A 7,993-nucleotide genomic window follows, 5' to 3' on the forward strand; every position below is an offset into this window, starting at 1 on the left:
CCCTGGGGGGTGATTTCTCGCTTTCTGTCTCTATGTCTCTCTCTGTCTGTCTGGCGAGTGCACGCGTCCTATAGCGAAAACCTCTCCAAAAAAAAAAAAAAAGAAAAAAGAAAGAAAAAATTTAGATTCATTAAGATCTTTAGTAATTCAATAAAAAATGGGGGGAAAACAATATAGAAAATAAACATAGATACCAGAGACAGTGTGGGAAGAGAGTGGGAGACGGCTGAGGGTAAGAGATAGGGAATCAAGGATGGGGGGGAAGCAAAACATACAGGAAACAAGAAATGGAAAATTATTTGTTGACAATAACATGTATGTTTATGTACTTGATTGAGACAATATACAGTGTACTCTGGATGGAAAATCTCATTTTGTATGCTGTAATGATGTACAGTGAATGAATGTAAACAAATTTAAATTTAAAAAATGTTTTGGACTGTCTGTAAAGTCACATTTTTGCATAGAAAAACAGAAAAATATGGGAAGGGTAGCACCCGCACCATTTCTAGTCATTTTCTTAGCACCTCATGCTGATTCTCACAGGCCCTGCCAAAGGAGGGGAATTCTCAGGGAATCTGATGAAGAAGGAGCTCTGTCTGTACTGCAACAGTTCAAAGATAGTGATTTATCACATGTTCAGGACAAAGTACATTTTATGTGGAGTTACAAAGACCTACAGGCAGACAGAAACAGCGGTACAAGTACAAGATTCCACAAAGTGCCCCAATGAGGAGGCCCCCTTTAGTGCGAGGATTGGGTTATACTCTGGATGTAACCACGGTGCAGAGGAAGTAGGGTGGTCATACTTGCACCAGACAGCATGTATTCTGGTGTGCAATCTGGAATTGAAACAGAGGTCTTCGTAGGTAAAATACCAAGAGATTTATATAAAGATGAATTGATGCTTCTTTTTGAGAAGGCTGGTCCCATTTAGGATCTGTGTCTCATGATGGATCCACTGTCTAGTCAGAACAGAAGGTATATATTTTTCACCATCTGTGGAAAGGAAGCTGCACAGGAAGTTGTTAAACTGTGTGACAGCTATGAAATTCACCCTGGTCAACACTTCAGAGTGTGCATTTCTGTGGCAAACAAAAGACTTTTCACTGGATCAATTCCAAAGAATAAGACTGAAGGAAACATTCTAGAAGAATTCAGCAATGCCACAGAGGTTCGGTGGACATTCTCCTCTATCAACACAATGACAAAAAAGATCGGGTGTTCTACTTCCTTGACTATGAGAATCACAAGTCAGCAGCCCAGGCGAGATGCCAGCTGATGAGTGGAAGTGTTGGCTTAACTGTAATTACAGTGGCATAGGATGAGCCTGTGGAAGAACCAGATCCCGAAGTCATGGCTGAGGTTAGAGTTCTCTTGTGATAACCTTGGCTACCACAATGATGGAAGAAATATTGGAAAAGTAATTTTCTGAATTTGGAAAACTTGTAAGAGTAAAGAAGTTGAAAGATTATGCATTTAGTATAACATTGGCTATGGGTTTGTGGCATATGGATTTTATTGTGTTGAGAAATGTTCCTTCTATGCCAATTTTGCTGAGAGTCTTATTCGTGAACGGATTTTGTATGTTACCAAATGCTTTTTCTGCATCAATTGATGTGGTCCTATGGTTTTTATCTTTCCTCCTGTTAATGTGATTTATTATATTTCTTGTTTTACTTATGCTGAAACACCCTTGCATTCCTGGAATAAAGCCTGCCTGGTCATGGGGTACAATCATGCTAATGTGTTGTTGGATATGATTGCTAGTATTGTATTGAAGAATTTTGCATCTGTGCTCATCAGGGATATTGATTTGTCATTTTTTTGTTGTTATTGTTATGCCCATATCTGTTTTAGGGACCAAGGTAATGGAACCTTCATAAAATAAATTGGGAAAGTCCTTGCTTTTGGATCTTTATAAATAGTTTGGGGAGAATTGGAGCTAAATCTACTTTAAAGGCTTTTTAGTATTCCGAAGTAAAGCCATCAGGACCTGGGCTTTTTTGAGGGGGTGGGGGGACTACTCACTACTTATTCGATCTTATTGCATGTTATTGGTCTATTCAGGGTTTCTGTTTCTTCCTGGTTTGAGTTAGGTAAATTTTATGTGTCTAGAAATTCCTTCTCATCTAGGTTTTCTTGTTAATTGGCATATGGCTGTCCACATGATTCTCTCATGAACTTTTGCATTTCTGTTATGTCTATTGTAATACTGCCTGTTTCACTGCTGATGTAATTTATCTGGTTTCTTTCTCTGTTCTTCTTAATTAGTCTAGCTAATGGTGTGTCAATTTTATTCTTTCAAAGAACCATTTTTTGGTTTCATTTATGCTCTATGTAGTTCTTCTATTCTCTATTTCATTTATTTCTGCTCTAATATTTATAATTTCTTGTGATATTTCTGGGGGGTGTTTTGTTGTTCTTTTCAATTTCCTTGTGATGTGTTGTTAGGTTGTCTATTTGCCAACTTTCTTTTTTATTCTTGTGAGCATTAATTGCTATGAACTTCCCTCTTATGATTGCTTTCTCTGTGTTCTATAAATTATGAAGATGTAAGTACTTGTTATCATTGGTTTCGATGAGTCTTCTGATTTTAGTCTTAATTTTTTCAGTATTTGTGAAATCATTCAAGAATAAGTTGTTTAGTGGGTCCAGCAGGTGGTATGGTAGTTATAGCATTGGCTTCCCACATGGCCGACTACAGTTCAAGTCCCAGAACTGGCAGCTTGCTCTCTCTCTCTCTCTGCTTAAATTGAAAATTAATAGTAATAAATAAAATTAAATAAATAATTGTTAAACAAAAAGATGATAGATTTTTTAAAAATAGTAGGTTGTTTAGTTTTCATGTGTTTGTGTATTTCCAATGGTTCTTTCTGTGATTGATTTCAAGATTATTTCCACTGTGGTCAGAAGAGATTCTAGATATGGTTTCTACACTTTGGAATTTGTAAAGGCTACTTTTGTGCCCTATTGTGTGGTCAATTTTCAAGAATATTCCATGTGGAGGGGGAGAAAAATGTATATTTTGTAGCTATTGGGTGAAATAATTTATATGTATCTGTCAAGTAAATTTGGTTTATGGCATTATTTAGATCTTGCATCTCTTTCTTTATTTTTTATCTAGGTGACATATCCAGAGGTGACAATGGAGTGCTGAGATATCCAACAATTAGTGTGCTGCAATCTACCTCCCTCTTCAGATCTAACCATCTTTCTTTTACGTATTTGGGTGCTTCAGTGTTGGGTGCATAAATATTTATTAGTGTTATATCTTCTTGGGAAATTAGTCCTCTTAGTACTATATAGTGTCCTTGTATCCTCTTTGGATTTTTTATTTGAAATCTGTTTTGTCTGATATCTATATCACACTCCAGCCTTTTTTTGGTTTCTGTTTACATGGGATATCTTTCTTAGTCCTTCACTTTCAACCTATGTGTATCTTTATCAGTGAGGTGTGCTTCTTGTAAGCAGCATATAGAGGTCTCCTATTTTTCTATCCATTCAGCAGTCTGTATCTGTTAATTGGATAATTTAATTCATTAACATTTAACATTATTAACAATACTGGTGGACTTATCCCATTTTGTTAATCATTTTCTTAGTTGTTTTGTGTTCTGTTCTTTCCAGGCGAGATGCCAGCTGATGAGTGGAAGTGTTGGCTTAACTGTAATTACAGTGGCATAGGATGAGCCTGTGGAAGAACCAGATCCCGAAGTCATGGCTGAGGTTAGAGGTCTCTTGTGATAACCTTGGCTACCACAATGATGGAAGAAATATTGGAAAAGTAATTTTCTGAATTTGGAAAACTTGTAAGAGTAAAGAAGTTGAAAGATTATGCATTTAGTATAACATTGGCTATGGGTTTGTGGCATATGGATTTTATTGTGTTGAGAAATGTTCCTTCTATGCCAATTTTGCTGAGAGTCTTATTCGTGAACGGATTTTGTATGTTACCAAATGCTTTTTCTGCATCAATTGATGTGGTCCTATGGTTTTTATCTTTCCTCCTGTTAATGTGATTTATTATATTTCTTGTTTTACTTATGCTGAAACACCCTTGCATTCCTGGAATAAAGCCTGCCTGGTCATGGGGTACAATCATGCTAATGTGTTGTTGGATATGATTGCTAGTATTGTATTGAAGAATTTTGCATCTGTGCTCATCAGGGATATTGATTTGTCATTTTTTTGTTGTTATTGTTATGCCCATATCTGTTTTAGGGACCAAGGTAATGGAACCTTCATAAAATAAATTGGGAAAGTCCTTGCTTTTGGATCTTTATAAATAGTTTGGGGAGAATTGGAGCTAAATCTACTTTAAAGGCTTTTTAGTATTCCGAAGTAAAGCCATCAGGACCTGGGCTTTTTTGAGGGGGTGGGGGGACTACTCACTACTTATTTGATCTTATTGCATGTTATTGGTCTATTCAGGGTTTCTGTTTCTTCCTGGTTTGAGTTAGGTAAATTTTATGTGTCTAGAAATTCCTTCTCATCTAGGTTTTCTTGTTAATTGGCATATGGCTGTCCACATGATTCTCTCATGAACTTTTGCATTTCTGTTATGTCTATTGTAATACTGCCTGTTTCACTGCTGATGTAATTTATCTGGTTTCTTTCTCTGTTCTTCTTAATTAGTCTAGCTAATGGTGTGTCAATTTTATTCTTTCAAAGAACCATTTTTTGGTTTCATTTATGCTCTATGTAGTTCTTCTATTCTCTATTTCATTTATTTCTGCTCTAATATTTATAATTTCTTGTGATATTTCTGGGGGGTGTTTTGTTGTTCTTTTCAATTTCCTTGTGATGTGTTGTTAGGTTGTCTATTTGCCAACTTTCTTTTTTATTCTTGTGAGCATTAATTGCTATGAACTTCCCTCTTATGATTGCTTTCTCTGTGTTCTATAAATTATGAAGATGTAAGTACTTGTTATCATTGGTTTCGATGAGTCTTCTGATTTTAGTCTTAATTTTTTCAGTATTTGTGAAATCATTCAAGAATAAGTTGTTTAGTGGGTCCAGCAGGTGGTATGGTAGTTATAGCATTGGCTTCCCACATGGCCGACTACAGTTCAAGTCCCAGAACTGGCAGCTTGCTCTCTCTCTCTCTCTGCTTAAATTGAAAATTAATAGTAATAAATAAAATTAAATAAATAATTGTTAAACAAAAAGATGATAGATTTTTTAAAAATAGTAGGTTGTTTAGTTTTCATGTGTTTGTGTATTTCCAATGGTTCTTTCTGTGATTGATTTCAAGATTATTTCCACTGTGGTCAGAAGAGATTCTAGATATGGTTTCTACACTTTGGAATTTGTAAAGGCTACTTTTGTGCCCTATTGTGTGGTCAATTTTCAAGAATATTCCATGTGGAGGGGGAGAAAAATGTATATTTTGTAGCTATTGGGTGAAATAATTTATATGTATCTGTCAAGTAAATTTGGTTTATGGCATTATTTAGATCTTGCATCTCTTTCTTTATTTTTTATCTAGGTGACATATCCAGAGGTGACAATGGAGTGCTGAGATATCCAACAATTAGTGTGCTGCAATCTACCTCCCTCTTCAGATCTAACCATCTTTCTTTTACGTATTTGGGTGCTTCAGTGTTGGGTGCATAAATATTTATTAGTGTTATATCTTCTTGGGAAATTAGTCCTCTTAGTACTATATAGTGTCCTTGTATCCTCTTTGGATTTTTTATTTGAAATCTGTTTTGTCTGATATCTATATCACACTCCAGCCTTTTTTTGGTTTCTGTTTACATGGGATATCTTTCTTAGTCCTTCACTTTCAACCTATGTGTATCTTTATCAGTGAGGTGTGCTTCTTGTAAGCAGCATATAGAGGTCTCCTATTTTTCTATCCATTCAGCAGTCTGTATCTGTTAATTGGATAATTTAATTCATTAACATTTAACATTATTAACAATACTGGTGGACTTATCCCATTTTGTTAATCATTTTCTTAGTTGTTTTGTGTTCTGTTCTTTATAGTTGTCTCTCTTTCATTTTTTTTTATTTAGTTTTTCATTTTGTTTCTTTTCTCATAGAACATGTATACTCACTGGAGAGAGACAGAGAAAGAGGGAAAGTGAGAAATCACCCCCAAAGGATATGGCCATGCTGCAATTCCAATCCCTTCTCCTCCATTCTCCTCTCCTCTTAAGATTCTGGGTAGTCATGCACACACACATAGTTTGTTTTTCAAATCACCAGGCCTGGGACTTGAGCCATGGAGTCATTCATTTTCTTGATGCAGTACTTCCTTCGGTATTTCTTGAAGAGCTGGTCTAAAGATAGTAATTTCTTTCAGCTTTTGCTTATCTTAGAATGATCTTATTTCTTCTTCCCATTTGAAGGATATCTTGCCATGTATAGTATTCTTGGTTTAATTTTTTTTAGCATTTTGAATATGTCTTCCCATTCTTTCTTTGCCTGTATTGTTTCATTTGAGAGTTCTGATGTTAGCCTGATAGAATAATACTTGCAAATAACTTGACATTTTTTCTTGCCATTTTTAGAATCTTGTCTTTTTCTTTGATTTTTACCAATTTGACTATGATGTGCTGTGGAAAATATCTTATGTTGATTCCAATGATGTTCTTTGTGCTTCCTAGATCTGCATGTCTTCATATTTCTCTAGATTTAGAAAGTTTTCATATAGTATTTCATGAAATAGGTCTTCTGTACCTTTACCAGACTCTTTGCCTTCTAAATATCCATTATACAAATATTTGGATATTTGATGGTGTCTAATATTTCCTATATGTTGTCTTCATCTGGGTTTGGGGGAGTGTTTGCACTTTCTGGAGGAACTAAGTCAGAGGCCTTATCTTCCAGATCTAAGATCCTTTCTTTATGTCGTGGAATGATTTTCTCACACCATGGAAGCGACTGTCTATTTTCTCTTGCTTGCATTCACTAAATTTTGTCAAAATGACTATTTTGAATTTTTTCCCGATATTTCTGTAAATTACTTTATGTTGTCTATTATTGGTATAAAATTATTGGTGGCAATGTCCTTACCCTCAGTTAGTGTTCACATTCCCCTGAATTTCTCTAACCTCCAGGGGCAGCTCAGGGCTGAGATGGGGAAAGGGAGGATGGGAGTTGCACAGAGGGTGAGGTAGTATACAGCAGCAAGGGAATCATTGGCAGAAATGCAGGCACCAGCAGCAGGGGAACATGGGGAGGTCCAGGGCCAGTGATGAGAGTGCAGGTATCTTATTTTCTTTTATGACAGACTAGTATTCCATTGTGAATATATACCACATTTTCTTTATCAGTTCATCTGTTCATAAACACTTAAGTTGATTTCCTATCTTGGCTATTGTGAATAGAACTACAGTAAACATGGGAGTGCAGAGATCTCGTCAACATACTAGTTTAGACAGAGAGATACAGAGAAACAGAAAGCGAGAAATCATCCCCCAGGGGGGGATAGCCATGCTGCAATCCTTTCTCCTCCATTTTCCCCTCAGGATCTTGGGCACGCACACACATGCATCAAGCGTGAGTTTAAGACACCAGGTTTGGGACTCCAACCGTGGTCGACTACATGGGAGTCCAGAAACATAACCATTATGTCAACTACTGGTCCCACTAACTTGATTTTCTTTGGATAAATACTAATTAGTGAAGTTGATGATTCATATAGTGGCTATATTTTTAATTTTTTGAGGAAATATCATACCATTTTTTCAAGTGGTTATACTAATTTCTATAGTGTATAAGGGTTCCCCATGCTCTCAACAACACTTGTTATCTTGTCTTTCTGATAATAGCCATTCCAATTGAAATGAGATGCTATCTTACTGTGGTTTTGATTCACATTTCCATGATAATTAGTGCTACTGATTTTTTTTTTCACATACATGTTGGACATTGGTATGTCTTCTTTTGAGAAATGGTCAGGTGTTTTGCCCATTTTTAAATTTGATTATTTTGGGAGGTTTTGGTCTTATTTCCTTGGTTTTTTGCTATTGCATTGTTT

General features: G+C 35.8%; 1 pseudogene; it reads left to right on the forward strand.

Moving 5' to 3' along the window:
• The first annotated feature begins 481 nt into the window (after positions 1-481).
• LOC102483266 (heterogeneous nuclear ribonucleoprotein R pseudogene) lies at positions 482-3,692 on the forward strand (annotated as a pseudogene).
• Positions 3,693-7,993: the final 4,301 nt, after the last annotated feature.

Source organism: Tupaia chinensis, unplaced genomic scaffold (genome assembly GCF_000334495.1).
Source record: "Tupaia chinensis unplaced genomic scaffold, TupChi_1.0 Scaffold147980_1, whole genome shotgun sequence".
In the NCBI taxonomy this organism is placed as follows: Eukaryota; Metazoa; Chordata; class Mammalia; order Scandentia; family Tupaiidae; genus Tupaia; species Tupaia belangeri.